This window comes from Emydura macquarii, unplaced genomic scaffold (genome assembly GCF_026122565.2).
Source record: "Emydura macquarii macquarii isolate MOO-44397 ecotype Brisbane River unplaced genomic scaffold, CSIRO-AGI_Emac_v2 contig_1477, whole genome shotgun sequence".
Taxonomy (NCBI): domain Eukaryota; kingdom Metazoa; phylum Chordata; order Testudines; family Chelidae; genus Emydura; species Emydura macquarii.
This window is the reverse complement of record NW_027131614.1, coordinates 8302026-8321742: the sequence shown is the minus strand read 5'-3', so window position 1 is coordinate 8321742 and position 19717 is coordinate 8302026. Positions and strand designations below refer to the sequence as shown.

Here is a 19717-nt window from a genome sequence, read left to right as displayed (position 1 = left end):
TGAATTCAAAGGAGAGGTGTTGCTGGCTCCAAGAAAAAATTTGACTTAATTTCACCAGGAAAGAAAAATGGAATTGCAGAACTGCAGGGACATATAGAGTTTGTCTACACTGGGACCCCTGACAACAGGAGGGACCCAGAGCTTGGGCTCCAGCCTTAGCCTGAACATCTGCACCACAATTAAACAGCCCCTTAGCCTGAGACAGCTGGCACAGGCCAGGTGCAGGTGTTTAGTTGCAGTGTAGACTTACCCACAGACCTCAGACACCAACTTCTTAGGTGCTCCAGAACAACTCTTGGTGTATGAAGAAGAAGCATGGCAGGGAGCAGCCAATCAGGGCCCAGCAAGGCCATATAAAAGGAGCTGCAGTACTACAGTTGGTCAGTGGCTACCTGGAGCTGAAGGAGTGTAGATGGTGTTCCTAGCTGGCTGAAAAAGCAGCAGGACCACAGACGGATCAGTTGCTAGTAGGGACCAGGGGAGTGAGAGAAGTCCTGGCTGGCTGCTTGAACTGAATCCAAGACAGTAGCTGGCAGGGACTGGGGGCACAAGAGAGAGCCCCTGGCTGGCTGTTGGAACTGAAGATAGAACAGCTGGGGCCAGAGAACCCCAGAAAGGATTAAGAGTCTCTAGGGAGAAAGTCTTAGGGGCATGGCCCCATACTAGGGTCAAGGGACTATTTGAACTCGTTAAAGACGGCAGACACATCCTACCAGAAGGGGTGCTCTCAAGAGGTGGGTGCCACAGTGGTTAAAGGGACTAAGAAGCAGCAAAGTATCTGGCCCTGACTGCATTGCTGACTTGAATAACTCCTGTAAACACTGAACAAAGCAAGTGTGCATCTGCTGTGATGATATGATTTTCTTAAAAATGTAAAATATTCATTTATTAACTTTAGCATAGAGTTAAGCATATGGAACCTGAAGGTAGGTGAGTGCTTAGTGGCTCCTTGCCATACCTCTTTTAATTTTTCTTGGCTCATTTATTACATGTTCAGACAGCAAGACTAGATAATAATATAATTATAAGGATTCTTTTTCTTTCTGGTGCTGAATGCCAGTTGGAAGCTCCTGTTTTAAGTGGCTTTGGTTTTTCATTTGGTAAGCTGGCTAGCAGTGCCTGCAGCTCCTAGGTCACGTACATTTCATAAAACAATAGGGGAGAGACAATGCAGTAAAGCCAGATTATGGCAGCCTTGGGTGAATGGAGAAAAAAAGCTGGTGAAAAGAGGATGCAAGGCAAGTAACCTTCTTTCCCAGTTGTGTCCCTGCACAATGTGGTGGGTGGAGTAGTGGGCTGGGAGAGGGAAGGTACACAACTCCATGCTAGTGCTAACAGTGGTGCTAACTTCCTCCAAGCCAGATAGGAAAAGAACTGTAACCCCATCATATCTGGACTTGCCAACCTAGCTGGCTAGGTGTAGAGAGGAGTGCACACAGCATCCATTAAAAGAATGTTGAGCTGGTTGCTGCAGGAAGTGCACCTTTTCTTTGATGAGGCCATAAAGATACTACTAAATATGAGCAAGGATGGCAGACTCTGGCCCTAAATAAATATAATTGTCTCACCTATTTTTTTCTTTACCCCAAAGGAATACAGATTTCAAAATTGTTATTAGGACTTAATCTCCGAGTCAGATCATCTCAGGCACTTTTCATACCAGCTGGTTCTCTCTCAGTTTCAAACAGATATTACAAATAAAAGATATTTTATTTATTTTGTTTGGGGCTTTCCCACAGACTATTTTTAAATAATAACTTTTGAAGAACTGTGCTGGCTGCGTTTCAAATGCTCAGAAGTAAGGCCATGAGCATTCTTAAAGCAGAGGCCCTGTCTGCTCAGTGTGGATGTAAAGGACCTAGGCCAAGTTTTGCCACTGTAGGAGTTGACTCTGGTGGCCTTGGCCCAAATTCCCCCTCTCATTCTGTTGTGCAGTCTTTTGAGAATCTATAGGCTATTATTCTACACCAGGGGGTGGCTACATTTAATTTATATATTTGTATAGTTTATGAAGCCTTTAGGCAATTTAATATTTAATCGGTATTAACATTAGTTACAATAACAGCAGTTAATTTCATTGACAGAGTATTAAAAACAACACAAATTCAAGGCTAGATTATGAATGCAGCCTGTGTGGCTACACAAAAGAGTAAGAGGATATAATCTCTTAACCCTTTTTTAATATTATTTGCTTACTTTTTCTTCTTCTTGGTCAGGCAATGGGAGCACTGGAGACTAATGGGAAATAAACTCCTTGTTGCCAAATGTTGTATTTCTGGAGCCAGTGGAGAATGAGGTAGACACACAGATGTCTACTGTGGTGCCTTTATTGTTCTGACTGCAAAACTGAAACAAACACAACAGGGAGGCTTTGCACTGGGGAGAGGGGAAGAGCACAGACCCCACTGAACTTTTAAAGGGACAAGACATCCCAGGGAGCAGTCAGCTCAATAGTAAATAGTTATAGGATTGGGCCCAGACATAAACTTGCAATCTATCTGCATGTTGTGTGTTACCATTTTACATATGTAATGCTTACTGCCTGCTGGGATGCTTACCCTCATGCTGTGTTGGCTTGCCTCCCTAAAAGGAACTCTGGAAGAGAACTGTGATTCTGAAACACCCCTGTGAGTAATTACTCCTTTGATGCTTCTGTTTTGTATAGGGGCAGGCACACTGTATCAACCTGTTACCAGATACAGCATACTTTCCCTCTTGTATCCACCAGATCTGCTGGCTGTTGCACGGGGATGGGAAGGGATGGAGCTATGTCTCTATTTACTATCAGTCCAACTGTAACTGCCCTTTTGCCCATCCATTTGTTTCAGGGACAAGTCTCAGGCACAGACCACCCCTGCTCTTCCTTGACAACCAGGCTCAAATCCAGCTAGGTCTTGCTCAGCAGTGCAGTTGGGTGTATTGAAAAAAAGGATTAAGTTCACCTAGACTAGAGGCACAAGATGAGAGACTGCTGTTTTTGCTCTTGGGATAGCATGACCCAGCTAGCTAGAGAGGGGGAAGTAGGCAAATAAAGATAGAACAAAGGACTAGGCTGCTACCTGGAACTTGTGCAAAAAAAGAGACGTGAACAGGAAGTAAGCAGCCATCTTTGTTGACCACCTGCAAGCAGGCAAAGAGAGGAACAGCTTTAGCCTGTATTGAGGGTCTATAGCCAGCAAAGGGAGCCCAACAAGTACAGTCAAAGGCATGTGTGAGCACAACCCATCAGAGGGTGGGTGAGTGCAGATAGTGTACAGTGTTTAAAAAAAAAAAGTGTCCTTGTGGAATAGAAGGTGTCCAGGAGGAGTGAAATCCAACAGGAAAAGAGAGAAATGACATCTTTTGTAGGTAATGCTGGTGAGTTTTATGAAAACTGCAAATCATGAGTGGTGTACTTCGAAAGTTTTGAGCAATTTGTAACCTGCAACCCCATTCCAGATGGACAGTGAGTTCAACCATATTAACAGTGAAGGGTCCAAAGGCACATGGACTGCTGCGTGACCTATTGTCTCAAAATGTGCCTAGAATCGCCATATATGCTGCAATTATAGCAGCAATGTAGGAACATTTTTTCCCTATCCCATCGATGATAGCAGAAAAATATTGGTCACATCAGGCCAGAGGAGAGTTAAGAGCACATTTTGTTGCTGTTTTAAGGAAGTTGTCAGAGCGTTGTCTATTTGGACAACAGTAAGACATGCCCTGAATGACCAGTTAGTTCCTGGATTATGCAATGATGAGGTCCAGAAGAAGTTATTGACTATCAGTGCTTACATTTTAAGAAGGCTGTTGAAGTAGCACTTGCAATGAAGACCACAGAGGAGGATTCTCTGTAATTTAGTGTGAACCAAAAAATTTATCTCCTGAATCGGTGAGTCAGAAGAACACAGGAATGTAAGGAATGTCCATGTGACCATCATACACAAACTCTCTGCATTCTGGGAAGGATTGCTGGGCATGTCAGTTTTTTTTGCAGAAAGTGCCAGAAGAAAGGACACATTGCTGTGACCAGTTGCACAGTTCAATAACACAGAGTAACTATACATCCAAGAAGACACCTATGAAGACTGAACCTAAGGAAAGACTGAAGTCAGGAATTCATAATATGGAAGAAGACCAGCACTCTAATGACACTGACCAAGACCTAGCTCTACATGTGTTATCAGAAGCTGGAGTCAGTGATGGCATCTGGGTTGTACCAAAGAAAAGTTGGTCCCAAAAGTTCAACTAGATGGACAATCAGTCATTTTACCCTTGTTAAACAGTTGTCCCATTGCAGTAAGCTTTATGCTCCAAAGTATTTGCCATATTGGACCCTATAGATTAAATTGTGCCATTTAGGCACAGCTAGGAGTTGAAGCACAGTGTGGAAGATGCATTCCACAAAGGGAAGCCAAAAGCCTTTGCCTTACAGAGGCACAGTGCTTCCTAGGACTCTTGGGTTGTCTTTTTTTGCGGAGGGGGGAAGGAGGCAAGTATTTTGTGACTCTTCTTCCAGTCATTCAGTTCTTTTTCAGAAGGCAAAAGAATTCTTAAATTAGATAAAAACATCCACAGGGACTACTTGCAACTGAGGCATACATTGTTGTTAATAGCTAATAGCCTGTCTGGATAAGTCTTCCAGTCGGATTCAAGAATGCCTAGAATTTGCCACAAGATATAAGGATTCTGCTGCTTAAAATGACAGTAAATTCTTGGCTAATATTCAAATATTTAGTAACAAAAGCAAGAAAAATTGGAAGGAGGATTTGGAAAGAGGTGATGATGAAATGGTGTGTAATAGTCTCAACAGGAATACAGTCAAATTGGCTGGCTACATAAAAAGGTAGGCTTATTCAACAGAAATTATGCTTATGGTCTCACTTGACAGTATATAAAATAAGGGCAGGGATCAAAAGTAATAATAGGTATTAGAATTGTGATGCAACAGATGCAAACCCAATCCAATGGTGTGTAAATACCCTCATTTTTATACTGGAAATACCAGGAATCTGTCAAATGTTACAAGGATACAAGAAAATATTTTGTTAAGAGCAATTTAGTGGTTTAAGATTAATATTTGAAAAATAGAAAATGTCTGTCACTGAGTATTGCTGAGTTGTACATTGACCTAGCTAACCTAGTAATGGTTACATCTGTTTTTTGGAGAGTTATGATTTCATGTTAATTTTGCAGTTCATAATTTTTGTTCAGTTACATGTTTAGAAGTGGGTTTTTAATTTGTTTACATATAGTACAGTCTGTGATATGTTCCCTTGCACTATATTGTTATGCCATGAGATTGATCTGTGAGCTGTGTAGAATTCCAGATAAGGAGACAATATTGGAACATAAGCTGTGTTTTTTAATAAACACTATGGGTAAAATCCTGGCTTCATTTAAATCCCAATGTCAAAACTCCCATTGACTTCAAAATGGTCAGGATTTCACCCCTTCTGTTTGGGGTTTATCGTGATTCTATACATTATGCTTACAATATAGATGTTTTATATTTTAATATTATTTATTATTTGTAATATCAGACCTTCTAGGAGTTCCAGTCATAGACACCATTTTCTAGGCACTGTACCTCCACAGAACAAAAAGATGGGCCTTGTCCAAAGGGGTTTACAATACAACTATTGCATCTTGATTTGGAAATAAAGGCAAAAAACAAACCATAAAATAATAAAAATAAAAGGCAAAGGGCAGAATCCAAAGTCAGGGAAAGTTTGTTTGTCGGTTAGGCCAAAGGCATTCTTCTCTGCTTGTTTCCTCTTATTTTTGAAAGGGTCTCTAAGAATGGAACCCTGATGACGAAGGCTTTCTCGTCCCTTAAAAATATTATTTGTTCATAGGGCTTTAAACCCCTATATTTAGGGTTGGTTATTGCCTCCTGGTATTGAGCACAAAGGAGGTGGAATGTGGGTATTAACTTACGGCTACTCCCAAAGAATAGGGGAGACATCTGAAATTTAGTAATGGAAATAGAAATTTAGTATTTGTAATGGAAGTGTCTTCTCAGGTCCATCTGTAGAATTGCTAATGCAACACTACCATCCTTCTTTAGGATTCTGAGCCTGCTTTTGAGACTGTTTCAGCAGGGCCTGGTTGAATAGAGGTTGCTGCCAGGAGTCTGGAATCTGGTTTTGTTATTTGATATAGCGAAACCCCAGGGATGAAATGGTCCATCAGACTCTAAAACTTCAAATGCGCCAATCTGAGGGACTGAGACAGATTTTTGTTAAGATGGAAGTGTTGATAAACAGACATATCGAGGCACGTTGCATGCAGTATGCGCAAAAAAAAAAATGGAAGCAAAGAAAAGGAAAGCCTTGCAAAATTTAAATGGAGAAATGGCCTTGGTGTTTGCAAGTTGTTAAACAACGTTGTTTACTGGCTGCCCGGCATATTTGGCTTATCTCTTGTTTTTATTAGTTTCTTTCTGAAAGAAATTGGCTCTCAGTTTGCTATATCTCAAAAGCCAAGCTTTAGCTGAGCATTACATCAGCCTGTTTCCAAGCCCTTGGGAAATGGCCAGTCTGTGTGGACATATTAAACAGCAGAGCCAAAGGATGAGAGAGAGAATGTCTAGCAAGAAACTTGGTCATTTCAAATTTCAGTCATTTCATTTTGTATTTTATTTTTCTCATTATTGTTAACACCATTGTGTGTGTGCCATGTCTCAAAAGCAGGGATTTAAGGAAGTGCTGTTTGTATGAGCCATAACTTTTTTTACTTTTGTGGGTTTTTTGCAATATTCCCTATTGTCCCTATCTGGATAGTATTTATATGAATGTCCTCAGAAACATAAATGAATTTATCTTCAAAGTACTTTCATGAGTCAGGGAGGTGGTACTCCCATTTTACAGGTGGGACACTGACCTGAAGAGAGAGGAAATAATTTATCCAGATTATTTAAGAGGTAATATAAAAAAGCATTAAAAGGACAAGGAGATACATATGGGGAAAGTTTCTCTATGCAAATTCCAGCATGTTTGGATGCTTGAAAAAATTAGTTTAATTTTGAACTAAGAAGAAAGGGAACAAATTAACAAACAGTTTTCTGCAGCACATTTGTGTTGTTCTCTTGACTTCTGGTATGATGTGATCTTCTGACTCCCTCTTTTCATGGTTTTACCAAGAAGGCTGTTTTCCCACAGTACACAATTTTATCAATCTGTGTGTCATGTCTCTAGAACACGCATCACTAAGGTCCTACTTAATTTGCAATATTGCAGATCCTGCAATTTTAGGCTTCCATCACAGTTTTGATTTTAATTAGCTTACTTTGCATAGTCCACAATTTTGCATATATTTTGAGGTTTGCAACACACACTTTTTCCCCCATTAGCACAGTAGAATCCCATTTTTCCGAGTTCACAGCAGCTGGGGCTCAGGCAGTAAGACCCACGCAACTCAGGGCTCAGGCAATTGGCTCTGCGCATTAATGACTGTAATATAGTTGCAGAAAATGTCTGGTTATCAAAAAAGTTAGGAGGCATAACATAATACTTGAGTGCTTATATTGTTCCAGCAATTTTTTCTTAAATGAATAGGTCTTTTCTGGCTTTTCCAAATTACCACAATTAATAAAGGTCCATTATTACTTTTCTGCAATTTTCCATTTCTTGTGCACAACTCTGCTACAATTATCTGACAAGCCTTCCACGATTCAAGTAGGGCCTTATGCATCACATTAGTATCTAGGTGCCTCTGTTTCTGTACCATGAAGGCAATGAGTATAACTTATTTCCACAATACCACACACAAGCTCTAATTATATTCTGTCTGTAGGTTGACACTAGTCACATATAAATAATTAATATTTATTTAAAAGATGGGGCAATTGTGACATTGCTTTTACTTCAGAACATAGGTGTAGCGAGTTTTTCTGGCAGTCATTTACTATCTATTAAAGGGTGAATTTAGCACCATAGCTCTGAGATGGGTGGTGTTAGCTGCTAGTGCTGCCTAGTGGTTAGGGGTTTAAACCTTTGCTCATCATGATTCTAATATTTCCCCTGGGTCACCATCACATCCTATTGTAGGGGTTGACCTGGACCTCTGGTCAGTCTCTGATCAGTCTAATTTCTTTTTGATGTGACGGGATTCCAAGGAAGATATGGAGTCCATCTATTGGCCCCCAAGGATGTCCAGTCCCAGCCAAAGGTTTCCAAAGGTCTTTACTCTTTTCTTCCTGCCCTCAGGGAGAGTCTAGAAATGAGGGTTTTTGTGTCCTTTTTAATGAAATGGGTTGGCAGGGGATCCTGGGCCCTCCCACTCCATTGGGCTCCGGCCCAGAGCCCTGTAAGAGATACCAATGTCCAGTACCCAGGAATGCCATAAGGCTTCCTCCCTCGGCCACTTTCTACCACCCACTATCTTGCCAAAGTCTTACAATTTGCTTCAAAGTAGTTTTAAAAAAAAAAAGATAATAATTGAACTGTTAGCCTTTTTGGGCTCAGCAGGCAGGCTCTTTCTCTCCAGAAAGATGTTTCTAAAGCACCCTTCTCCAGAAGCTCTCAGCATACATTTCTCTCCCTGCCCCATCAGGCCCCTTCTGAGATCTTTGGCTCCCTTTTACACTTCACCCCCAGCTGGAGCATGCTCTACAGGTGCAGCTGGGTGGGGTTGCCCGGGCCCAGAATTGGTCATAGAAGATTAGGGTTGGGAGGAACCTTAGGAGGTCATATAGTCCAACTCCTGCTCAAAGCAGTACCAACACCAACTAAATCAGCCAGGGTTTTGTCAAGCCAGGCCTTAAAAACCTTGAAGGATGATGATTCCACCACCTCCCTAGGCAACCCATTCCAGTGCTTCACCACACTCATAAAGAAAAAGTTTTTTTCTAATATCCAACCTAGACCTCCCCTGTTGCAACTTGAGACCATTAATCTTAGTTCTGTCATTTACTACCACTGAGAACAACCTAGCTCGATCCTCCCTGGAATCCCCTTTCAGGTAGTTAAAGGCTGCTATCAAATCCCCCCTCGTTCTTCTCTTCTGCAATCCTTCACTCCTTCAGTTCCAGTGTGGGTTTATCCACCCCATCCCAAACGCAACAAAGTCCAGCCAGAGACTATACTATATTGCAAACTATTAACCAGCCAGTGAAACTATTTAACTGCATGGTATCAGACATTTCTGTTTGCATGGTATATGCCATTGAAATCTTATCTTTCTAACCCACTGCCACATGGATCAAATCTTTCTGAAATTTAATGCGAAAAGATACAAATAACATAAGTAAACAGCTAGAGTTCTATTACACATCAAACTCCAATAGAGTCTGCAAGTAAAGTGCACACAACATGAGTGGTAAGGATGTCTAATGCGTCCTCTTGTGGCTGTGGTTATTCTAAGGTACTAATCAATATCACCAAAAAAGATTGGAAAAAAGCATGGTGCAATACATAATGAACAGTACAAAGGGCCTATTCGCATTTCCCCTAATCCAGTGTATCCCAAAGTGTGCGGCACACAGTACTGGGCAGTCCACTGGACTAGCAGGCATGGCACATAAGAGGTGGAAAGTAAAATGCATAGTCCTTTAACAACACTGGGCAAGCGGGAACGGGCGGGGGAGAGGATGGATTACTTTCATTGTCCTGAAGAGAGGGGCTCAGCTTTCAAAAGTCTGTGAAAGGTTGCCCTAGTCCATCAATAAAGAAAATATTTAATGTCTAAGAGCTCAATTGTGATACATTTACTCACAATGAGTAGTACTTTCTTTGCAGGTGGTTTTCCACGGGACTACATATGGAGTAAGATACTATTTGTGAGTAAGGATATCAGAAACTAGCCCTCACACCTACCTATGAATTATATTTGCTGGTGTTTACTATTGTTTTATTTATTAATGTTGTAGTAATGGCTAGAGTCCACAATAAGAAATGAGAGGTCCCATTGTGCTAGGCACTATACAAATAAAGCAAACGATTGTCCCTGCCCCAAAAGCCCTCAACCTAGGATTCAAACAAAATACGGCAAGTGGGTAAACAGACTTGTGGGTGGGTGCTTGGTGTGGGGAGGTGGGAAGCATGAAATGGTACCAGTAAAGACAGGATTGTTAGTGTAAATTATAGTCTAAGTGTCAAACTAGTATCACAGGTGAAGGTTGGTGCTGTGTGTTTGACAAATTACTTATGCATATATAATTCTAGCTCAATGTTTCTCCCTAAAATTTCAAGAAAAAATAATAGGGATTAAGGGCAAGATTCTGATGTCCTTCCTCACACTGGTTAGTACCTATTTCATTCTGAATTAGCTGCAATGGCAGGTCTGTTTTATAGCTTCCTCTAGGGTGTTGTTGCTAAATCTCCTGGGGAGCCTAAAATGTTTTCAACTCCCTTTTCCCTTTTGCTAAATGAGACTGCATTTGGCCACACACCTCAGAAGTCTCAGTGTGTGAATGCATCACTGTCTGAAACAGTAATAGTATAGAACCCATATACACTGAATAACCCAACTGCACGGGCTAGGAATAAGAGCTTTATATACAGTAATTAATATGTGCAAAAAACTGCCTTTTTGTGGTTTACATAAGACCTGTATTTATTCAACTTTATAACTGTAGCTGATCCATTTTTATGAACTTGTTCTTTGTCAGATACTCTTCTTTAAAATCTTCATGAAACATGAAGAAAAGAATAGTGATGAGCATCAGAAAAATGGAGGAAACTCAAGATCCAGTGGTAAATAGTTAATTTTTTATTTCACTTTACTATTGCTCCAAATGAGTAGTGTTATTCTTTCACCTGGAAACCTGTAGCACTATTCAATAAAAGATACAAAAAAGTGCCCATTATTCTCAGTTCTGAGCCATGGATTCAGCCTTAGACAACAGTATCAATAGAGCAGAATATCTGCCTTAAAGGATGGTGTTTCTGCATATACAGGACAGTGCTAAGCTAAACTTTCTCACCAGTGTCCATATTGCATGGGAATTAGCATACAACAGTGAAAATACATAAGGGGATGAACTTTCTGTCAAAGCCAGGAAAATCTTGGCAAAATAAGTTATCAAATGTCATTATCAGAAGGTTGAAATGTGTTGGAATTCTCCTTATTTTATGTTTGAGTGGCTTCTGGAATATCAAAGTGTTGTGTGTTTTTTCACAAGGCAGTATAAAAGTGATCTGTTGGCTTCATCTTCACCAGGTAAACTAGTAATAATACTTTGCATTTCTGTAGTGCCTTCCTTCTGAGCATCTTAAAGTGCTCTAATTATTTATGATCCAACATATTCATGTGAAATTAATCAAAATAACTCCACTTGACACACAGGGAAAACAGGGTACATAAAGACTAATTTGGTTTCAGGAAGTCATTGATACCAACGTGACCCACCCCTTCTCCCTAGCTAAATTCCAAGTCCCTACTTTAATACATAGAGGTGCCAAAGCTTCTTAGTGAAGCGTTTGTAAAAATCTTCTAACATGGGCAAAACAACATATTTTCCCTAATTTCATTCTGAGAAATGGGTGAACCATTTTTACTGACATTTTTCAAAAACAAATTTATTCTGGGGCGTGGAAAATTTCAACCCAAATGGTTAATGTTTATCAGCAAAGCCTATAAGCAACTGAAAATAGGATTTTATAATGGAACATGTTAGGCAACCTTTTACTACGAGCATTTCCCATAATGATTGACTTGGGGATTTGGTAATCTATCAGAAGTGGGTTCTTTTCCGGTAATTGAAGGTAGAAATGGTTTGTATGGACCACCTTTAGAACAGACAACTGGGTAGAGATGATACTGTGGAGATTTTTTTTGTTCCTGGGCATTTCAAAACACCGAACTTTTATGGGGTGTGGGTGAGGGGAGTGGTTTACAAAGACTGGAGAGAAAAATATGTATTTTATGGTATATTTTTTAAAATGGTCAAATTATAGAGATAGTTGCTCATAAAGACATGCCAATTTTTCTGGTGGACTGCTAATTTTTGACCAGTCTTTATTGGTGGGCTGGAAACCAACCAACATACTGTATTGTTTTTTTCCTGGTGCTAGTCTGTGGGCTCTGTGAGGGGGATTTCTTATAAGAGCAGAGTGTTATTTGTGTATTTTAAGGAATTGCCCTGGTACTAGAATGTTTGGCACCTTCTGTTTTTCTGACTCCTCTCATAATTTAGACAGTCCACATTCGGATTCCTCATGTACTCTCCCAAGATATAATTCTAAGGCCTGTGCTTTTAACTGTTTGTGTCTCAGTTTAATGCAAATACATGAATATTTCTGCACTCTTTAAAATGTATTGCTTTTTGTTAAAGGCATTTAGCAGGTACGTCTCTGTCTAAAATATTGCAATGGGAACAAATGTACCTGGGACATTTTGCAGACATAAGGCTAAATTGATCCATTGATTTTAATGCAATGTGCATACAACCAAAGGTTGAATTTGGCTATCGTCATGGAGAAAGGGAGGTAGAACTGCCAACTACATCTCTAATGAGTGTTCTATTTCTGTTTATTAAATTATGATCGGTTTGTATGAGGGTCAGATAGCAAAGGTTATAACTCAGTATGTGTAAATTCAATCTTTTATGGCACTAGCATATAGTCCATTGTCTGACATTTGGTCAGCGCTATACTTTTTTCCTTTTTAAACTGGTAAGTAGTAATGATAGTCTGTTTGGGTTTTATGACACAGATGTGTAGTGCTCTGAAGACATTCCCTCATTTCAATTTGGTTCATGCTTCTTATATCTCAATAACATCCCTTTTTTGGCATTTCTCCTGTAATCTTGCAGTGCGTGTATCCAAGCTGGGAAATCAGTTACATGCTGCCCTTATTAGCTGGCCAGTGATGCGGAGTTCCTTATCATGTGAAGATTTTCTAGGGCTCCTTCATACATGTTTTTATCCTCTGGATGCACTCAGCTCACAACTTCCGAACTGTGATAACTGCCTTACCTGGTATTTGCACTTTGGAACCCACAGTAGGTTATAGCATTACATTTTCTTTGGCATTATCATTACTGGAGTGCTTTAAACAGATTAATTTCCCATATGAACTTTCACAGGAAGTGAAAATTTTAAGGGCCATATAAATAGGGTCAAATATTGTCTTCACATATTGAAAAATGCTGATGTAAAGCATATTATTTTTTGGATATATGCCTTTGGATAGAATAGGCAGCGTAAAGGAAAGAAATAAAGAAAATTGTGTGGAGGTATTGGATGAAGCCCTAAGGAAAACAGGCTCGAAATGAAGAGTATATATGTTTGGACAGCTTTCTCCAAAGCCATTTTCTGATTGGCTAATTAGGTTATTTTGGTGATATCACACTAGAGATGAGTCAAAACTGGAACCTTTGATTAGAAAGACCTCTTCCCCCAATCTCCTAAACTTGGGTGGCTTGTATAAAATAGAATTTGGATTCCAACCAATCCTGGTTTTGATTTTCATTTTACAAACTAAAGCTCTTTTGTATGAACACTCCTGAACTTTGGAAGTTCAGATAAAATGGAACCTGGATCCAAACCAATCTGCTTTTGGACTTAGTATAGCAAACCAAAACATCACCTCCTCAATCCAGCTATGGTCACGTTGGCCCAAATTCAGCTGTTGTGCAGCCTAATGAAATAAATGGCTCAGAGATGAATTTGAAATCCTTAACTTGGCTTCATGAATTTGACTCCTTAATGTTTAAAACTTTTGTAAGACATCCCCAACCATTTAACTAGATAGGCTTATTTATATTAAGTGTAATGTATTAAGTGTAATGTAATATTTTTAAGTAATCTATCAAATATACTTGTAAGAGAAAGTGAATTCTTTTCTCTCCATGTTTTTAAGTGATATTCCAGTGCATAGCTACAAGCATTAAATTTGTGAAAAGCTAAAGCCAGTATGGATTTCCTTACTAATCATCATCACTTACTAAGCAACTTGGGTATCTATAAAGTTTTACTCTCAAAGTGCCAGATTATGATACCCTGTCTCAGGTTCCTCCACAATTAACTTAAAACACAGCATGAGTGACGGTATAGGAATCTGGGTAGAAATGTTGAGAGTGCTTCAGAAAGGATATGTCTACACTGCAATGTAAGCCCTGGGACGACTGTCTTGACTCCAAAGGTCACTTCTGTCTACCCACAAACCTCTCTGATCTGGGCTCAGACCCAGGGTCCTAAGAAGTTGTGAGGGTAGGGGGTTTGAGTCCGAGTCAAGTCAGGATCTAGGGTTCATGTGCTTTTGCTTTGCAGAGTAGATGCAGCCTGCCCCGGACTCAGGTCCTGGGAGTCTGCCAAAAGTATCCCGCAGACGTATGGGCCAAATAACTGCCAATCAACTCCAGGGAAACAGAAGCAACCACCCTTGTAGTACAGTAGCTCAGTGAGTCAGGGTTTAATTCTTCCATTTTATTCTGACAGACAAGCTGCAAACACAACATCAGAGAACCTTCCGTGTTTGCAATGGACACCAGAAGAAGTCCTTTGCAAAGCACACTGTTTCATGGTTGCTGGAGCACAGCCAGAATTTGGTTAATCTCTGGCGTATGGCCAGCAAAACAGTGGATTTCAGTAAGAGCAACAGGAATGACAACACACACACCAAGAAATAGCAAAGAAGTTGGCAGCACTGGAAATTTTCTGGACACAAAAGAGGTTGTATTAAATCCACAACTGCTTCTGGAAATCTACGTGGAAGCAGTGGCTGAGAACACTTTTTATCATCTCTGCATGGGTAAGAGGTTGCAATCTTCTCTTTTATAAGCAGAGATCCATGCTTGTGGCATTTCCAAACTGGATGGTGCAACTTGCCAGGGGCTATGCCTTAGACTACCTGGAAAATGTCATCTATGTAGAATGCAACTGGCCCCTTGCTGATTGGGAATTCTGTGTCCTTCACTAGCTTCCAGTTCATTTCAGGATGCAATATATGGCGTTAATTTTATCCCATAAAACACTACATGGTTTGGGTCCTTAGTAGCTCAGAGTCTGCCTTTCTCCCTTGGTGATACTGAACCATGGCAGATGAGATCAGCTGAGGCTAATAGCCCTCAGGTTTAAATAAGAGAGGACTGGAGGCATAGAGTCTTCAGTGAAGAGTTCTTGACTCTGAAACTTGCTTCTCCTGTTGATAATGCAGTGCCAAACTGTATTGATCTGTAGGTTCTGCTGCAAGATTCTTCTTCCTGGTATTTCTCAGAAAATGGGCTGAGTAGATAATGTGAGGTTGTGTGATGGCCCTAGTTTGGTTGGGCTTGGAAGGTGTTTATAATAAAATTTTGTACGTGCATCCAGAGCTCTGGGTGAGCTTATTTAAATACATCGAAATAAATTAAAATAACAAACCCAGTATATTCTATTCACTTCTATCCCATATCTGTGATTATCAATCATGTGAAAGGTCAGATGGCCAAATCCTGGGTTATTACTTAGTTACATTATCTTGCTATTTCTAAAAAGCCCACTGAACTCAATGGGAGTTTGCTGTGTAAAGATGGAGTAAAAGCTTGATGAAGGCTTCAGAATTTGATATGTACTTTTCGTAAATCTTATATTTTATGTACAAAAAACCCTCTATAAATATTTGAGGACAAATAACCCAAATTCTTTCCAAAATTAATACAAAATATACAAAAGTTAAGGGGAAAAGTTAAGCTTTAGTTGAGATATTTGGTTCAACTGGTCAAACCTAATTGTAGTCCTCTCTTATTGTAGTACACTACACTTATTTTGGTTCTGTGTCTTATGAAATAATAAAAATGGTGATGTCTTGAAAGCAGAAACTATGACTATAAGGTGAGAAAGTCAAATCTGTTTTCTAAATTTATATTGCTTTTTGGGCTTGGTTTTATATTATAATTGGCTATCCAAATACTGTAATTAAAACCTTACTTCAGATTTCATGGAAACACAATGGCCTGGATTGGAAATTATAAAAGCAAACTCCAGAAAATTGTACTGGATCACTTTAAATGAGAAGTATAACTGTAAATAAGCTTTGTGTTTTTATATGAAATTGCAAGGAAACATGAGAGGCTTTAAATTTCTTTCTAATCCCAAATACAAGTTTTTAAAACAAAAATCCTCTTCACAAAAGAAACATCTAGCTGATTAAAACTGAGAAATTTGAGAAAATTGAGAACTTTTATATCATACATGAACATAAATTCTTTTACAGTTCATGTATTGTTCCCGTTTTCCCATATCCTTCCTTTGGTAATTATCAAGACACTCTTGAAACTGCCAGCCAGACTCTGGCAGTGTAGAGGGATTTCAAAGTGGGCATGAAATGTAAAACCCCTTTACTCTGACAAAATGGTGTAAAAGGGCCATAGAGTAAATGAGAATCTGGCCCTTGTCTTTTGATTTTGAATTCTGAAATGGTAATATAAGATAATGGGTCCTTGATTTCTTTACTAGCTAAACATGTTTTAATTAGTAACTTGCTCCTGTTTGTGACCTAAGCTTTGTCTAGGAGACTTTATTCTCATAAATCAGTCTTCCTTAATATCTTGTGTTCTGATGTGCTGAAAACACACTGATAAATAGTCAACCATGATTCAGGCTCTCCGTTTCAAGGATAGATACGGTCTATTTGAATACGGATATGAAATATATTTCTTTTGTATCAAAGAAGCAATCCTGTAATTTTAGATAACTAGTGTCTGATTCTCCACAGCAATGTACTTTGTTTAGACACTTACCTCTGGGTAAAATGAGTGCAAAGCATTCTGATTTGGTAGCATTTCCCACCCTCTTTGTACTGGTGTAAATGACTGCATAAGGTGCAAAACAATGGTGAATCAAGTCCCTACAGTCTAAAATTAGAACTTTAACACATTGCCAGTGCATAGAGTAACAGCATTCCCAATAATGTCCATAGCTGAGATCTCTATTGTATACAAGAATCCCATAATCACCAAACGGAACAGTTCCATCTCCTTGCTTGGTAGTGTCAGTTGAAAACTGAGGGTGCATCTACATTGCACCTGGGCGCATGCCTTCCCGCTCAGATAGGCAAATGCACACTAACTTTGCTTAAACTAGCATGCTAGCAACATGGACAGCAACACAGGTGGCCACCTGAGTGCAGGCACAGCTGGGTTGGACTGGCTGGTACACAGGAAGCTTGTCCAAGCTGATGTCTGTGACGCAACATCCACACTACTATTTTTAGCATGCTATCTTGGGCAGAGCTTGCCACGAGTGTAACAGGGCTTGGAGGCATGATCCCAGGTGCAGTGAAGTCATACCCTAGGTGAGCAAGCACTTCGTTCATGCAGCTTCTATGAGGATGGTTAGGGAAAATGGCATCTTCTGGGACAACAGTAATAGTGAATAGGGACGATTGCAGATCCACCTACTCTTAAACCTCAGTCTGCCAGTAGCTTAATCCATCATCTCCCTTAAAATTTGCCCCCAAATACTAGATTTATAACCTCTTTGGCCTTTTTTCCCAAGATGGCTCCTCTGGACAATGATGCCTATGAGCGGCCAGGTGGCTTTTGGTGTATGTTCTGTCCTTTAATCAATGTAAAATGCTACTCAGGGGACTTGCAATTGCTTTAATGTACAGATAGATTCTTCAGTATGAAATTTGAAGTATAAACTAATTTTGGGTGAAATTCACTCCATCTGACAGACACCTGTATATCCAGGTTATGAGTGAGTGGGGTGCGAGGAGAATGGGGAGATGAAGTTAACCCCATCCAACCCAAAGCCAGAGTGCCAGGTTGCTGTGCAGCCTCCAGTGGTTACTATTTTAGCAGATGGCCTGGAATTTCAGCTGCAGCCTATCTGTTCTGGTTGCACAGGGACTGGTCTACTGGATCCATGTGCATATGGATTCAGTGCCATTCCCCTGGCCTGAACCCTGGTCCACCTCAAAAATGAACTTCTGCACCAACCCTGTATAGGTCAACATGAAGGCCAGTTCCACAGCATGTGGGGGGATCACAGGGATTCCTGAGCAGCTGTTAAGCTGGCTGTCTCCCACATAGTCCTTATGCAAAAATTAAGTGTTGCAGAAGGCTTTGTGCAAGCCCTCTATGCCAGGGATAAATTTTCCCTTTAGTGAATGGGTTATTGTGAGGTGATGAGTCACTCCTGTGCTATGCTCCAGCCAGTCCACAAGCCAGGAATTGGTCATGTGACTCCCAGACCAAGTATATAAGCCACACAGGAGGAACAGCAGCTTGGTCTGCTCAGTGTCACTCCATGGCTTGGAACTCTCTCCTGCCTGACAGTGGCAACAGACTCCCCACGCCTCAGCCCACTTCAGCCTTGCTTTCACTCCAGCCATGTTCCTAGTCCTGCTCCAGCCCTGCTCTTGCTGTTGCATTGCTCCTCATCCTGCTCCAGCCTCGCTACATCCTCACCCTGGACTCCTGATTCTGGCTCCAACGAGAAGGCCTGACTGCTCTGGCTCCAATCATTAGGCATGACCATGTCCATCCCACTTACTGACAATTTGAGCAGACTTCACCCTGGTCAGGCTCAGTGGTGAAAATGGATCTCCTATGCCCACAGGTGCCCTCTACAATTGAAGTGAAATCTCCGGGTAACCCTGTCAGTGAGATGGTGGGACTAGTTTGAGGTTTCCTGGACCAAGTGGTTCAGATACAACAGGAAAATGCCTTCTTATGCTCACAGGTCCCAGCATTTCCGGGCCCTCTTGCACCATCAACCATGACAACCCAAGGTCTAGGTTGAAAGATCCCACTACCGAAGAGATTTGATAGGAACCATCAGAAGTTTTGGGGGTTCCTCAGTCAATGTCATCTGCTGTTCCTCTTGTGCTCAGCAATATATCCGAACTACCAGACCAAGACAGGTGTCATCCTCAGCCTACTGACAGGTGATTTGGCATCGCCACTCCTGGAACTGGGAGATCTGATTTTCAGTGTCTTTGACAAATTCATTTGTCTTTTCACTTATGTTGGATGACCCACACTGTGCCCACTCCATGAAAATCGCCCTGTGGTCACTCAGACAAGGCCTCCGTCCCGTTGCAGCCTATGCCACTCACTTCCATCACCTGGTCATGGACATGGCCTGGAATGAAGCAGTACAGATTTACCATTTATATCTAAGCCTGAATGATGACATTAAAAAGGACTGGCCCAGGTTGTGCCAGTGCCTGCGTTGTGCAGGAGGTCAGACTAGATTATCATATTGGTCCCTTCTGACCTTAGAGTCTATGAGGTTGATCCTCCCCTCCTCTCCAAAAATGGGTAAACCAAATTCTAGAACAATATCTTTGTTCTTTCATTAACAACCATCAAGATGATTGGGTATAGCTCCTGCCTTTTGCCGAGTTTTCTTACAATAACTCTGATCACAAATCAATCTGCCAAAGTCCATTCTATGCCAATTATGGATTCTGTCCCTGATTCCATCCATCTGTATTTCCAGCCTCTTTGGTCCCTGCAGCCTCTGATTTGGTTGAACACCTCCACCACATTCAAGAGGAATTAAATCACACTTAAATTTGGCCAAGGAGAACTACAAACAATATGCTGACCTTTGTCAAGAGGACCATCCTTCCATGGCAGTCGGGGACAGGGTATGGTTCTCGACTCAGCACTTGGACTCCTCCTGACCCCCGAGAAAACTAGACCACTGTTACCGTGGCCCATTCCAGATCATTCAACAGATTAGCCTGGTGGTCTTCCAGTTCCAGCTGCCCCATACCATGAAGATACATCCAGTATTTCATGTTTTCTTGTTAAAAAGATATGTGACCAACTCCTTTTCTGGACACACACAATCACCTC

General features: G+C 40.8%; 1 long non-coding RNA gene across 1 annotated transcript; it reads left to right on the top strand.

The window, feature by feature from the left end:
• The first annotated feature begins 409 nt into the window (after positions 1–409).
• Positions 410–15746, top strand: LOC137156810 (uncharacterized). The gene is made up of 3 exons (XR_010920910.1): positions 410–734; positions 10592–10676; positions 14364–15746. It is a non-coding gene; the product is annotated as an uncharacterized lncRNA (long non-coding RNA).
• Positions 15747–19717: the final 3971 nt, after the last annotated feature.